The following is a 16,848-nucleotide window of genomic DNA, read 5'->3' on the forward strand; positions in this document are numbered from 1 at the left end:
AAAACAACTTCCCCACTGTCATCAGTCTATTGATCCTCCGATAAACTAAGGATATATTCATGATCTCCCAATCTACCTTGTTGCAGCCCTTGCAATTTTATTAATCTGCACTTTCTCTGCAGCAGCAACACTAAATTCTGCACCATGTTTCCTTTCTCTTTTTGCACCTGCCGTAGTTTGCTGTGGTTCGACTGCATTCATGTGTGATGTGATTTGCATTGATTGCACATAAGACAAAGCATTTCCGCTGATATCTTGGCACATGTGTCAATGATAATTGACACGTGATTTTAGAATCTCTGAACATCTGTGGTGCTCCCAAGGTAAAAAGGTTAACGTTAGATCACCAAAGCATGCATCTAACTATTTTGGTTGCACTTCTTGAGAATTGTTTGTGAATTTACGAGGAAATTCAAAACTAAATGCATTATTTCTGTGCTACAAGAAGAACCCTTAGAATCAAAGGTAACTTGCTTCCACTCTGGCTCTGTGGGTGTTGCGGTTACTAATGACACTGATGAAAGCACGTACCACCAACATGGGAACTGCAAACTCTTCCACAGATGGGACAAGTGCCTGACGGGGCAGTTTGTGAGGACATGGACAGGTTTTGCTGCTTTTACAGGGTTGGATGCTCCATTTTATACGATCACAGGCCAGATGTTCCCAGAAGTTAGTGGGGATGTTGCACCTTTTCAAGGAACCTTTGAGCACATTCTTGAATCTATTTTCTCTGTCTATCTGATAATCTCCTCTCCCAACAAACTCAGAATAGAGTGTCCAACTGGGGAGGCTGGTATCAGACATGTGAACATTGCGTTGTGTCCAACATAATCAAAAGAGACTTCAGAGCTGGGGATGTATTAGGGTGCACTGACTCCACCTACATTTCATGCTGCCTTGGGTAAGCGACCAACATAATCAAGGACCATTTTTGTTCCAGCCATTCCCTCTTCTACCCCCAGTGATAATAATTTTGCAAGTTTTAAGATAGTTATGGATAAGGATTGGTAGGTCTCTGGGTGAAAATGCTATATAGTACTAAATAATGCTCCAAATGTAGTCACACCAATATCTATCTAGTACAGCTGCAGTAAGATGTCCTGACTTTTGTACTCAAATCTCTTTCCAATAAAGGCAAGTGTGCCAAATGCCTACTTCACCATTCTCTCCACCAGTGTTGCCACCTTCATGGAACTATGTCCACCATACACCACTCAGTCACTCAGCTTTGCATCACTCCCATCATTTATTGTGTGGTTTGTCCCTACCAACATACAACACCTCAACATCAAACACCTTAAATTCCAATGCCATTCTCGTTGATCCAGAAGAACACATAGATATGAACACGTGTAGGCAGGTAGAATTAGTTTGATTGGTATGGTCAGCACACACATGATGGGCGAATGGCCTGCTCCTGTGTGTACAGTTCTATCTTCCAAATAAAATGTTTCAGATTTTATATTTATTCACTGTCAAGTTGTGGTGTTGCTGGAAAAGCCAATATTTATTGTTTATTTGTATTACCCTCAAAAAGGTGGCAGTAATTCACCCTTTAAACATTAAAATGCAGATTTGAGAAAGGTTGGTTCAATTTGTTTGCTGGCTGTGACACATTACCATTATAGATGAAGAAAGAGAATGATTTTAAATCGCTTTCTATGCTTTGGAGATACAAACCTCTCTGATGATTCCCTTGCTGGATATATGCTTGTCAAATTAAAGGTGTCATCACTCAGCAAGGTTAGGTCTGGCCACACTTCATGCTTTTCATTTTAAGCAAGGCTTGGCAAATCCTCAAGCATCTCATTACACTTCACTTCTTATCTGTAGGCTGGGCCACTGCAGCCTTCAACTGAATCCCTTGGGGCATATTTGAGTGCGACCTCACCCTCTGAGGAGGTGGCATGTGAACAAGCCCCTCCTTGGCCTGGCTACCATCCACCCCAGGTGGTGGAACATTATCTCTTCTTCCATGGTGTGTCAGTATTTGAGCTGAGTCGGTCAGATGGGGTGTTAGGTTGCCTTCTTTTCTTTCTCATAGTTTATCAATCAGCTCGTGGTGGTGGCTCGTCGGTAACGAAGATGGCAGGGGTTGTTCAGTCTCAATTCTGGTGAGTTCTGACATGGCTCACGAGTCCAATTCATGAACCGCACAGTCAAGGGCAGTGGGGCAGATGAAGGTCATCACTGGCGGGTTCTGGGCGGCAGCCTTCCTCCTCTCCCTGGCTTTGGTAAGTCGCTCTAGGCGGCGCTCCTCGAAGCTGCTGGCTGCTGTTCGCACTGCTGCGTGCCAACGTGTTCTGGCGCTGGCGCAGGCTACCAGTTGCTTGGGCACAAGACCACATTAGTGGATATGGTCCTTGATGCAATCTTTGTGCCGCTTCCTGGGACGCCCACAGTTCCTTTGTCCCTGGGAGAGCACGCCGTAGAAGATCTGTCGAGGCATGTGGGTTTCATCCATCCTGATGACGTGCCCAGTCCGTCGGAGCTGTGCTTTGATGATCATTGCCTCGATGCCTGTGAAGCTGGATCAGTCCAATACTTCTAGGTTGGGCACTTTGTCCTTCCAGCGAATGCCCATGATGGACTGTAACGAGCGCATATGGAACTTCTCAAGTTGACGGGTGTGATTCCTATACAAGGTCCACGTTTCTCAGTCAGAGAGCAGGCGGGAAAGCACAACAGCTTTGTAGACTTTGAGTTTAGTTGACAGCTTGATGTTGTGGTGGTTCAACACTCGTGTACGCAGTCGTCCAAGTGCTTGACAGGCTTTGTTGGTTCTCGTTGAGATTTCCTTGTCCAGGGAGCCATCAGATGATATTACACTTCCCAAGTGTTTGAAGGAGTCAACGGCTTTCAGCTGTGTGCTGTCAATGTGCACACTTGGGGGCGGTGTTGCAGAGTCTGGAGCCGGCTGTTGGATGACATCCGTTTTGCTGAGGCTGATTGTGAGACCAAAAGCCTTTGCTGCTTCCGCAAATGTGGTCACAATAAACTGGAGGTCAGACTCCTCTTGAGCCTTGAGGGCACAGTCATCCGCAAAAAGGGTTTTGAGAATGAGCCGTTCGTGCATCTTGGTTTTGGCGTTCAGTCGTCGAAGGTCAAACTGAGATCCGTCCAGACGGTACGTCAGGTACACGCCACGGTCAAGGTCCTGGAGTGAGTGACTCAGGACGCAGTCGAAGAAGAGATTGAAGATGACCTTCTCTTCCGGAAGTGGCGGCGCCGGGAACGGCTGCGGCTCGCCTGCAGTCCGTTTGTCTTTTACTTTTTTGTGTTGTATTTTTTTCGTTTTGTCTAGTTACGTTTTTGGTTTTTAGGTCGTGTTTATGTGGGGTGGGGGTGGGGGGGTGAAACGGGGCTTGCTGTCTCTCCCTACGGGGGAATACGACCTTTTTGTCGTATCCCCCTTCTCTGCCTCCGTCTACACTGAGGCCTAATGGCGGAGCTGGCGACCTCGGGACTATGGAGGCAGCTGACAGGACTCGCCCTGAGCTCCCGTGAGGGTGGCCCAGCCTGGGGCTGGAACTGCGCTCTTGTGAGAGCGGCCTGGCGAGGGGCTGAGAGACTTTCCCGTGAGGGGCTGTGGCCCGTCGGAGTGGCCCAGCCCGAGGGAGAACGGCACTCACGTCGGAGTGGCCCAGCCCGAGGGAGAACGGCACTCACGTCGGAGTGGCCCAGCCCAAGGGAGAACGGCACTCACGTCGGAGTGGCCCAGCCCGAGGGAGAACGGCACTCATGTCGGAGTGGCCCAGCCCGAGGGAGAACGGCACTCACGTCGGAGTGGCCCAGCCCGAGGGAGAACGGTACTCACGTGAGGGCGATCCGGCTCGGGGCTGGAACGGTGCTCCGGTGGCTGGGACGGCGTTCTGAGGCGGTGACCTGAGTCCTGGGTTGAGCCGCGGGTCAGCGGCTGCGTGTGCTGGACTGGAGGGCGGCAGCTTCGACCACCCCCGGGCCGCGGGACTGTTGGTACCATCGCCCGGTGGGGAATCTCCTCAGCGCAGAGGGAGAAGAGGAGGGAAGAGACAGTAACCCTAAGATTTTTGCCTCCACCACAGTGAGGAGGTGCTTGGAGGATACACTGTGGTGGTGTTAATTTGTGTTTATTGTTGTTTATTATTGTATGATTGTATGTATGACTGCAGGCACGAAATTTCGTTCAGACCGTAAGGTCTGAATGACAATAAAGGTATTCTATTCTAAAAAGAGTACAGGGGCCAGAACGCAACCTTGCTTCACTCCATTGGAGATGTCGAAAGGTGCTGAAGTTTTGCCGTTGACCAGAACTGTCCCTGCCATGCCATCATGGAAGATGTGGATGATCTGGATGAACTTTCTGTGGCAGCCGAGCTTGTGAAGTATCAACCACAGAGCCTCCTGGTTGACCATGTCAAAGGTCTTTGTCAAGTCGATGATGACTGTGTAGAGGTCCATCTTCTGCTCGATGTGTTTTTCCTGTATCTGTCTCACCGTGCAGATCATATCAGCAGTGCTGCGATCAGGTGTGAAACCACACTGAGACTCCGGCAAGCTTGGATCCACGACCTTATTGATTAGGCGGTTGAGGATGACACGGGTCAGTATCTTTCCAGTTACAGACAACAATGAGATGCCTCGGTAGTTGGCACAGTCAGCTTTTCTACCTTTGTTTTTGAACAAGGAGACAACAGTGGCATCCCTCAATTTATCGGGCATACTTTCTGTCTCCCAGATGCTGGACAAGATGTTGTGGAAGGCGTCTAGTGTCTCAAGACCTGCTGCCTTGTAGAGTTCAATAGGGATTCCGTCCATGCCTGCAAAGATGCTCAAACGACCAGATGTCACTGAGAAGTACCAGTCCCAGTTGGACAACAAGCTGATTGTTCATGGACCATTGACATGCAACCCAACTGAAAAGTGGAATCAGTTCATGGAGTTGATGACAGTCAGCTAAGGAAGTGCTTGGACGCAAACAGCGAGTGCACCAGGACTGGTTTGATGTAAACAATGATGAAATAACCAAACTCCCGGAGGAGAAACACAAGGCATTCATTGAGTGGCAGAACGATGTATCCTCCATCTCCAAAAAGAATCACTTCAAACACCTGCAGAGCAAGGCACAGAAGGAGCTACGATAGATGCAAGACAGCTGGTGGGCGAGTAAAGCTAACAAAGTTCAACATTACACAGACATGAACAACTCTAAGCAGTTTTTCAGCTTGATCAAGGCTGTGTATGATCCACCCAAGCTGACCTCCTCCCCCTCCTTGCAGCTGACAACAAAACCCTGCTCAAGGATAAAAGCAGCATCTCAGACAGATGGAAAGAACACTTCGCCAACCTCCTCAATAGACCCTCTGCCATTGAACCAGTCACTCTTGACCAGATCCCACAAAAGCCAACACCTGACGATCATGACCTCCACCCATCTTTGGAAGAGATCAAGAAGGCCATCAGTCAAACCAGCACAGGCAAGTCGGGAACAGTCGAGCATTGGAAAGGAACAGAAGTAAAGTTGGGACATATGGATAGAGGAAGAAGGCAGATTTGAAATGAGCTTACAGCCCACAATCTCCACTGGCCATAGTCTTTATGGTGAGCAACCTCATGGGTTGAAAGCACCCTCTCCTCAGGATGAACCATGCTTGTACAGAAGGTAGGGTGCCCGAGTAGTCTGTTTCTGCAGGAGGGGGAGTTGGTGCCATCGTCTCCAGTAAGAGAGATGGAAAAAGAGTAGAAGGCATGTTGCAAAGTGTCTGTGTGACTTGTCAATATTAGAGAAGCAGCAGATGTGCATATGTGTTTGAGTGTTTGTTTGCGTCCATATGTTACAGGAGTAGTAATTGATAGTTTTATTGTATCGGCTCAGGTATGTGGTACATTGAGCGGTACATTTATGTTTCACTAACTCTGAGCACTTCTTGGAGCACTGCCGTTGATTTCACTGGATACCTTCTCCCATTGTTGCCCGAGTAATTTCTTGAGCCTCAGTGCACTGAAGTCAACCATCTCCATATGAATTTCAAGATCTTCTCAATAGAGGGGAACAGGTGGTCAGATATTGTTCCTCTGAGAGATGCTCAGGCTGAGCAAGGACCTCGATAAGATGTATGTGGCGAGCTGCTCCTCTGGAAGAGATGCAGGAATAACTTCAACAGGTGCAGACTTCTGAAATCACTGGGCATTATTGCGTGCCTTTGGGGAAAGATGTCCATTAGCACTGATTAAACATATAAACCATGCACAACTTTTATAGGCATTTAGAACCCAAACATAATGGCACAAGTTCCACGTTGTACAACAGCTGTTGCTGCAATACCAGGATAGAACATTCTCACCCCCCCTGGATGTAACCATTATCAGGAAAATCTATTTAAGTTTGTCAAAGACACGTGATCAGCTAGACTCAACTTCATTGATCTTGACTTCAGTCACGTTCAAGTCGTGGGATCAAGATTTCAGGAATTCGTCCAACCAGAAATATGTATCCAAGGATTGCATATACTCAGCCCTTTAGTTTGTTGTATCAAATTTTTAACACTAAATTGTGTCATTAAGCTGCATAAAAGCAATATAATGAGCAGAATTGAGCATAATTGTTATTTAAGTAGCCTGGTCAGATGCCAGTTTGTAGTTGGCTTGCCTAATTCCATAGCCAAAACTACTACAGTGTGTAATTCATTGATGGATGGTCATGAGCTACGAACAAGCCAAGTCCATCAACCAAACAATTGCAGCAGTATTTATCTCTATATCCTCATATTTATCTAATAAAGATATTTCACAATTTCCTCATTTTTGTTTGTGTTCTTGTACATGATCGGAAAGTGCAATGTAAACAGTTATTTTCCACAAACTTCTCCAGGATAATGAGCCTCAAATGCCAAAAAATATGTCCAACGATGACGAAAAATACCGCAATCCCTTTGCCCAATTTGATAAGCGATTTTAGAGTCATTGAGTCATACAGGATGGAAACAGGCCCATGTGAACCAAGATGCTCTATCGTCACCGGTCCCACCAACCCACATTTGGCCCATATCCCTCAAAACCTTTCACATCCATGTACCTGTCCAAATGCCTTTTAAATATTTTTATAATACCTGCCTCAACTACCTCCTCTGGCAGCTCATTCCATATGCCCACCACCCTGTGTGTGAAAAGGTTGCCCTGCAGGTTCTCATTAAATCTTTCCCCCCTCACCTTAAACCTATATCCTCTGGTTTTTGTTTCTCTTATGCTGGGCAAAAGACTCTGTGTACTCACCCTATCTATTCCCCTCATGATCTTATACACCCCCATAAGATCACCTCTCTCTCATCCTTCCTGTGCTCCAAGGAATAAAGTACTAGCCTGCCCAACCTCTCCCTATAGCTCAGCCCCTCATGTCCTGTCAACATTCTCGTAAATCTGCTCTGCACTCTCCCTGCTTACATTATCACTGTATGAGCTAGGAAAATTAAAAAATGTCTCTCTCTTTTCTGAATTTATCCTGTTTATTTAATCTTATAGCAGTATGATAGCTCTGATTAATTCTCTGCATATTTGAGCCTCAGCATCGGATCAGTTCCTACTTTTGATTTGATTCATGTAATGAATACCGCAGTGCAACACGTTTCTGTAATGACATGATTAACATTATCCCCATAAATCTACTCTTGAGTAAGAATCCTACTGCCTACCTCTCCTCGCGTTTCATTCTCTGACTCCCTCAACTGTCTTTGCCTCCTTCCAGCTCCACTATAATCCTCCAGCAATTTAAGTTTCTGAGCTGAATATTGAATATTTTAAAATAAATAGCAAAAAAAAAATTGGATACACTCGGCAGGTCAGACAGTATTTGTGGAAAGAGAAAAAAATTAATGCTTCAGATCGAAAGCTTTCATCAAAAACAGAATATTCAATATTGAAGTGAGACCGGAATCTTGAAAGCATGTACAAGTTGGTTGCAGGCCACCTGAGAACTATGTTCATATTATCATGTTCATTCTAAGACTTTGGAACACCTGAAGCAATAATGAATTTAAATCAATGTATTTGCAGATTCTATATCCATGATATAATGGCAGTCTTTACGACTTTCTCAAAGTCCAACTTTCGATAGCCATTACTCCTAGGGGATGGTTAGGAGTTTTATTTTACCCACTCACGACACACTTAAGATAGTAAAAACAAATCTTCCAAACGTTGTTTCTTGATTAATTGGCCTTTTATTGAAGTAGTACATAGCAATGAAATAATCCGTCACTTTCCATTCTTAATCGCTGTTCCATTCATGTCATATAAATCACATGAAAGTTTCTTCTTATGAAAGTATGTCATCTCATTAACGTGTGTGTGAATGGCAAAAAACTGTATTCTCACCATCCTTCCGAGACCCAACTGACTCCATTCTATGAGTCTGCACCAGTCTCCTCTAGAAATAGACACACCCCTTCTATGTATCAAATCCCACCCACAAAAGTACAGGCAGATAAAAACTAAAATATTAAAAATGTTAGACATGGTAAATGGGCTGGATGGGTTGGAGTTTGTAAAATGTGTGCAGGATAGTTTTTTGCAGCAATACATAGAAGTACCTACTAGAGAAGAGACGGTGCTGGACCTCCTGTTAGGAAATGAGACGGGTCAGGTGGCAGAGGTATGCGTTGGGGAACAGTTTGGGACCAGTGATCACAATACCATTAGTTTCAATATAATTATGGAGAGGGTCAGAACTGGACCTAGGGTTGAGATTTTTGATTGGAGAAAGGCTAACTTTGAGGAGATGCGAAAGGATTTAAAAGGAGGAAATTGGGACAGTTTGTTTTATGGGAAAGATGTGGAAGAGAAATGGAGGACATTTAAAGGTGAAATTTTAAGAGTACAGAATCTGTATGTCCCTGTTCGGTTGAAAGGAAATAGTAAAAATTGGAAAGAGCCATGGTTTTCAAGGGAAATTGGACACGGTTCGGAAAAAGAGAGAGATCTACAATAATTATAGGCAGCATGGAGTAAATGAGGTGCTTGAGGAGTATAAAGAATGTAAAAAGAATCTTAAGAAATAAATTAGAAAAGCTAAAAGAAGATATGAGGTTGCTTTGGCAAGTAAGGTGAAAGTAAATCCAAAGGGTTTCTACAGCTATATTAATAGCAAAAGGATAACGAGGGATAAAATTGGTCCATTAGAGAGTTAGAGTGGACAGCTATCTGCAGAGCCAAAAGAGATGGGGGAGATATTGAACAATTTCTTTTCTTCGGTATTCACCAAGGAGAAGGATATTGAATTATGTGAGGTAAGGGAAACAAGTAGAGTAGCTATGGAAACTATGAGATTCAAAGAAGAGGAAGTACTGACACTTTTGAGAAATATAAAAGTGGATAAGTCTCCAGGTCCGGACAGGATATTCCCTAGGACATTGAGGGAAGTTAGTGTAGAAATAGCAGGGGCTATGACAGAAATATTTCAAATGTCATTAGAAACGGGAATAGTGCCGGAGGATTGGCGTACTGCGCATGTTGTTCCATTGTTTAAAAAGGGGTCTAAGAGTAAACCTAGCAATTATAGACCTGTTATTTGACGTCAGTGGTGGGCAAATTAATGGAAAGGATACTTGGAGATAATATATATAAGCATCTGGATAAACAGGGTCTGATTAGGAACAGTCAACATGGATTTGTGCCTGGAAGGTCATGTTTGACTAATCTTCTTGAATTTTTTGAAGAGGTTGCTCGGGAAATTGATGAGGGTAAAGCAGTGGATGTTGTATATATGGACTTCAGTAAGGCCTTTGACAAGGTTCCCCACGGAAGGTTGGTTAAGAAGGTTCAATTGTTGGGTATTAATGGTGGAGTAGCAAGATGGATTCAACAGTGGCTGAATGGGAGATGCCAGAGAGTAATGGTGGATGGTTGTTTGTCAGGTTGGAGGCCAGTGACTAGTGGGGTGCCACAGGGATCTGTGTTCGGTCCACTGTTGTTTGTCATGTACATCAATGATCTGGATGATGGTGTGGTAAATTGGATTAGTAAGTATGCAGATGATACTAAGATAGGTGGGGTTGTGGATAATGAAGTAGATTTTCAAAGTCTACAGTGAGATTTATGCCAGTTGGAAGAGTGGGCTGAAAGATGGCAGATGGAGTTTAATGCTGATAAGTGTGAGGTGCTACATCTTGGCAGGACAAATCAAAATAGGACGTACATGGTAAATGGTAGGGAATTGAAGAATGCAGGTGAACAGAGGGATCTGGGAATAACTGTGCACAGTTCCCTGAAAGTGGAATCTCATGTAGATAGGGTGGTAAAGAAAGCTTTTGGTGTGCTGGCCTTTATAAATCAGAGCATTGAGTACAGAAGTTGGGATGTAATGTTAAAATTGTACAAGGCATTGGTGAGGCCAATTCTGGAGTATGGTGTATAATTTTGGTCGCCTAATTATAGGAAGGATGTCAACAAAATAGAGAGAGTACAGAGGAGATTTACTAGAATGTTGCCAGGGTTTCAGCAACTAAGTTACAGAGAAAGGTTGAACAAGTTACGGCTTTATTCTTTGGAGCGCAGAAGGTTAAGGGGGGACTTGATAGAGGTCTTTAAAATGATGAGAGGGATAGACAGAGTTGACGTGGATAAGCTTTTCCCACTGAGAGTAGGGAAGATTCAAACAAGGGGACATGACTTGAAAATTAAGGGACAGAAGTTTAGGGGTAACATGAGGGGGAACTTCTTTACTCAGAGAGTGGTGGCTGTGTGGAATGAGCTTCCAGTGAAGGTGGTGGAGGCAGGTTCGTTTTTATCATTTAAAAATAAATTGGATAGTTATATGGACGGGAAAGGAATGGAGGGTTATGGGCTGAGCGCAGGTATATGGGACTAGGGGAGAATACGTGTTCGGCACGGACTAGAAGGGTCGAGATGGCCTGTTTCCGTGCTGTAATTGTTATATGATTATATGGTTATAATATACTGACTTAAGCTTAATGGCTCCTACACATGGCATCACAATTTCCATGTGGTCTCAGTCCACTTACTGTGACTTGTGTTACTGACGGAATGGACTATTCCTGTTGATTTCTGATTGATTCCAATCTTGAGCAAAGCCAAAGTTTTGTGACCCTTATCCAAAGCCGTATCTTCTCATCTTTGTCTTTGCTGACTTGCTTTGCCTCCTGGATCTTCCACACCTTCAAGTTAAAGTGTGAGGAAGATAATGGCCTGCAATTTCCTCCACCTTCCTTCTCTGACTCTGTACCCATGCAATAATCCCTCTCTTGCCCCCACCATTGGCATCAATGATTTTGGCTGCCTATACCACATCTCATGGATCCCTTTCCTAAAACCCTGCACATCTCTACCTTCACACTCCTTGTCAAAACCCTTCCTTTTGCTCAAGCTTTCTGTTGCCCCCTCTTATTAATTCATTTGTGTGCTGAGTGTGCGATTATGTTGCTGAGAATCCGTGGGATATTTCTCAGCGTTCAAGCTTCTTATCTCTTAAACGGGGCGGCACCGGGCTGCAGCGCTGGAGTTGCGGCCTTACAGCGCCAGAGACCCGGGTCCGATCCTGACTATGGGTGCTGTCGGTACAGGGTTTGTACGTTCTCCCTGGGACCGTGTGGGTTTTCTCCGGGTGCAGCAGTATACTCCCACAATCCAAAGATGTGCAGCTTTGGCTTTGGTTAAATTGTAAATTGTCCCTAGCGTGCAAGATAGTGCCAGTGTGCGGGAACGACTGGTCAGTGCAGACTCGGGTGGGCGGAAGGGCCTGTTTCTGCGCTGTATCTCTAAACTACACTACAAGTAAACATGCAAAGACAATGTTAAAATGAACTCAACTCTGATTTCAGTAACCCAAGAGGAATAGGAAGCCAAAGCAGGCAGGGTTAAACTTGAGTTTGTGTTGAAGTAAATTATGCTGAAGGATGCATTAGACTAGATGTTTGCTGAGGTCAGCGGTGAGCTTGGCAACAAACACCTTGAGGACCTGATGACCAGCCAGCTGACACTTGCTATCGATTTTGTTTCAGTTTAAATGGTCAATTGGGCAAGTTACCAGAATGCTGGAACAGTAAACCAGCTTGAGTACCAGAGAGGAGAAACTGAGAATGAAGCAAAATCTACTTCATTCATTGATTCAGAGTTTCCTTCTGTAGATCAGCTGGAACAATTGGAAGTGAATCGGGTATAATTCCCCAAAGAGACTGCAGATGGATCACATCCATTTAAATATTTTAGTGCTACATTCTTTATAATATTACAATTTGTCAAGCTGTAATGACATTCTAAAGTGCAGTAGATTTCTCCTTCTAAATACATCCAGGAAAAAAAAATGTTTTGATGCCTGATACTGCCAGCAACGTCTACAAAAGGAAGTGTATTGAATTGCAAACTTGAAATTGCTATTGCTTACAGGGACGTACACACGAGCATCAATGCCTGAAATTAATCCCCAGGCCTCCCTAAATTGTTCCAATTTTATAACATGGTGCAGCACCATCTAGTGCACAGCCAGGAGAAAAAGATCAGGGCAGGTAATGAAAGGAATTATTAATATCCAATATTAAATTGCTCAGTACTGATCTCAAGGTTGTATTAGAATCATAGAGTCATGCAGCATGAAAACAAGCCCTTTGGCCCAACTTGTCCAAACCAAGCGTACTGTGTCCACATAGCACAGGTGTCAGAGGTTATTGGGAGAAGGCAGGAGAATGGAGTTAGGGTGTAGGATGAAGGGTTAGGTTATCATTTTTAACCATATTTTAGTGGAGGAAATAAATGCCTTTTTATGCCTTTTTTGTAAATAAATGCCTTTTTCGTGCCTTTTTTGTAATTTTATTTTGCCATTTTGCCTGCCTATTTCAGAGATTTTTAGCACCTAAATATCATAGAAACATAGAAAATAGGTGCAGGAGTAGGCCATTCGGCCCTTCAAGCCTGCACCGCCATTCAATATGATCATGGCTGATCATCCAACTCAGTATCCTGTACCTGCTTTCTCTCCATACCCCCTGATCCCTTTAGCCACAAGGGCCACATCTAACTCTCTCTTAAATATAGCCAATGAACTGGCCTCAACTACCTTCTGTGGCAGAGAGTTCCAGAGATTCACCACTCTCTGTGTGAAAAATGTTTTTCTCATCTCAGTCCTAAAGGATTTCCCCTTTATCCTTAAACTGTGACCCCTTGTCCTGGACTTCCCCAACATCGGGAACAATCTTCCTGCATCTAGCCTGTCCAACCCCTTAAGAATTTTGTAAGTTTCTATAAGATCTCCCCTCAAACTTCTAAATTCTAGCGAGTACAAGCCGAGTCTATCCAGTCTTTCTTCATATGAAAGTCCTGACATCCCAGGAATCAGTCTGGTGAACTTTCTCTGTACTCCCTCTATGGCAAGAATGTCTTTCCTCAGATTTGGAGACCAAAACTGTACGCAATACTCCAGGTATGGTCTCACCAAGACCCTGTACAACTGCAGTAGAACCTCCCTGCTCCTATACTCAAATCCTTTTGCTATGAATGCTAACATACCATTCGCTTTCTTCACTGCCTGCTGCACCTGCATGCCTACTTTCAATGACTGGTGTACCATGACACCCAGGTCATGGCTCTAGTCATAAGGAATAGGAGTAGAATTAGGTCATTTGGCTCATCAAGTCGACTCCACCATTCAGTCATGGCTGAAGGGAAAAAGACTGCGCATTCACCCTATCAATTCCTGTCATGATTTTCAGTTGAGTTTATTGTCATGTGTATTGAGGTACAGTGAAAAGCTTTTATTGCGTGCTAACCAGTCTGCTGAAAGGCAATACATGATTATAATCGAGCCATTTACAGTGTATAGATACATGAAAAGGGAATAATGTTTAGTGCAAGGTAAACCCAGTAAAGTCCGATCAAAGATAGTTCGAGGGTCACTAATGAGGTAGATAGTTGTTCAGCACGGCTCTCTGGTTGTGGTAGGATGATTCAGTTGCCTGATAACATCTGGGAAGAAAATGTCCCTGAATCTGGAGGTATGCATTTTCACACTTCTACACCTTTTGCCCGATGGGAGAGGATAGAAGAGGGAGTGGCCAGGGCACAATTTGTCCTTGATTATGCAGCTGGCCTAGCTGAGGTCTGGACTGCGTCCACAATTCGCTGCAATTTCTTGCGGTCTTGGATGGAGCTGTTCCCAAAACAAGCCGTGAAGCATACCGATAAAATGCTTTCTATGGCGCATATGTAGAAGTTGGTGAGAGTTGTTGGAGATATCCCAAACTTTCTAAGCCTTCTAAGGAAGTAGAGTGATTTTATACACTTCTTTAAGATCACCCCTCACTCCCAGGAATATAATCCTAACCTGCCTAATTTCTCCCTATAGGTCAGGTCCTCAATCCTTGTAAATCTTTTTTTGCATTAATTCCAGCATTATGGTATCTTTCCTACAGCAGGATGAACAAAACTGAACACAGTATTCCAACCATGGCCTTTAGCAATATCTTGTACAACTGTAACATACCATCTGTACACAATTCCTTGGTTGATGAAGATCAGCCAAAAGTCTTCTTCATACTTTATTAAACTGCAACACCACTTTCAGGGAACTATATTCTTGTACTCACTCTGTTCTATAACACTCTCCAGCGCCCTACCATTCACTCTGAAGCTCTTGTTTTGGTCTGACTACTCAAATTACAACTCCTTGCAGCCATTCCTCAGCCCACTTGCGATCAAGATCCTGCTACCATTTTCATGAGTATTAATGAGCATTAAGCTGCCAGTCCTCTTCATAGATAGGCACAGAATGCTGGAGCAACTCAGCACAAAGGTTTAAATTCGGGTTGAGACTTGACCCGAAACGTCACCCATTCCTTCTCTCCAGGGATCCTGCCTGTCCCGTTGAGTTACTCCAGCATTTTGTGTCTCCTTCTGATCCTGTTCATCCTCCTTACCTGTCCGATCTCTAGCATTGAAAGAAATGCAATTTAATCCAACAATCTTTCCTCCCACCCTGCTCGGCCCCTACCTGTTCTGTCTACTGAACCTGCTGTCATTGACTTCTATATCAATGTCCAGCCTGCCACCTGCCTCACACCTGTTCTGGATCCTCTTCCTGCTGCCATCCTGGTTTAAACCCTCCCTAGCAGCACTTTCAAACTTGCCTGCCAGGATCTTGTTCCCTCTTTAGTTTAGGGACAACCCATCCATCTTGTAAGGGTTGTCTCTGCCCCAGAAGAAATCCAGATGGTCCAATAATCTAAATTGCTGCCCCCTACACCAACTCCTCAGCCATGCATGCATCTGTCCTATCTTCCTATTCAAATCTTCACTGCAGTGGTAAGAACAGGTAGCTGTTAGATGAATACAAGTACAAAAGAAGTACAATTGAACAACAATGTTGATGTTCGGTTAAAATCTGAACTTTAAATCCACTTGTGTGATCCAGGGACTCCAAGCAGTTGCCTCAGATCAAATTGAAAGGGCACAAACATCAGGGAATGCAAATGCAGGAAGACTTGAAAACATCATTAAAATTACATTTTTAACCACTCAGTTAAATAACACGTTAGAACTTTGCTCCAAACCAGGGCATTGTATTGAAGAGGGAAACTGAGTTAAGAGTGGAGATGCTTGTTGTTGTTCAATTGCATTCATAGTAGCAATGTTACAACATTTTGAGATTTAAAAAATCAAGTCTTTAATTTATCCCATCAGATAAAGCATAAAAAGAAGTTTAATTTAACACATAATTCACTTTCATATCTTCAGTATTAAAAAAGCTATGGCCATTTTCATACTCGGAAATTGGCATCTTGTTCCCTATTGCTTTTTCATTCACTTACCACAAAAGCTGTGATCAAGAACATTTAAAAGCCCATAACTTTCTTAAAATTTAAGAGAACTGAAAGAAATTTTCAGTTATTATAGATTGAAGCATTCTGAAACAAATATGAAACAATCTTACTTAGATGACTTGAAATTAAGGCATATAATTAGTTATTTACCTAATTGTAGCTAATTCCAAACTTCAATTACTAGATCTAAACATCTATCCATTTCTTAAGAAAAGATTAACATTTTTAAATAGCCTAAGTGTCCAAATAACATTCACAAAGAATTCACGATAAAACATGATTTTTAAATCTCATTTACATTAATTTATAGGCCAAATGGAAGGAATTTAGTGTTCAATTGCTGTAAATTAATGGCCATTTAAATTAGCTTTCGAGTGGGATCCTGTGGAACTCTGTGGAACGCGCTGGTTTGGAACGTTCCCATTGCGGTAGATTTGTACCCCATATGCCCAGAAAAATACTACGGGATTTAATGGGGCCCCAAATTAGCTACTCGCAACATAAAATTTTGTATAAAGGGATCTTAAGAAGCCCTTTTTAATGTAAAAATAAACAACCTACCTTCCGTTGTCCCCTGTATGAGATCCGTCCCGTTGTCGGCGGTCGCGGGTTTAGAGGATAATTTTTAACCTACTATAACAATTAAATTAACCAATTTAGTTTAAAAGTACCTGCAGCGAAGGAACCTCGCAGCGATTTTTAGTCAGCAACTAAGTAGGCTGAACAACCTCGATTTGAATAGCCTAGGGAAAATCATGTTTAAACCCGCCCCCCTCTCAACGGCGCCAAAATAACGCGCACGGGCTGGGACAGATCTGCAGCCCCGCTGAAGGTAGGTTTTGCAACATACCTACTATTTATAGAATGGTGTTATATTTGGAATTCAAGGACATTGAACATGTAAAACTGAAGGAATGGCATTATTAAGAGAATAAAAAATAAGATCAAGAGTTGGCCTTTCAACACGTGATTGTGGCTTTTTATCCATATTCAATATCCTGCATATTCCCATATTTCTTGAACTATTATATCTAACTCCTTCTTG

The sequence above is a fragment of the Amblyraja radiata genome, chromosome 2, assembly GCF_010909765.2.
Source record: "Amblyraja radiata isolate CabotCenter1 chromosome 2, sAmbRad1.1.pri, whole genome shotgun sequence".
Taxonomy (NCBI): domain Eukaryota; kingdom Metazoa; phylum Chordata; class Chondrichthyes; order Rajiformes; family Rajidae; genus Amblyraja; species Amblyraja radiata.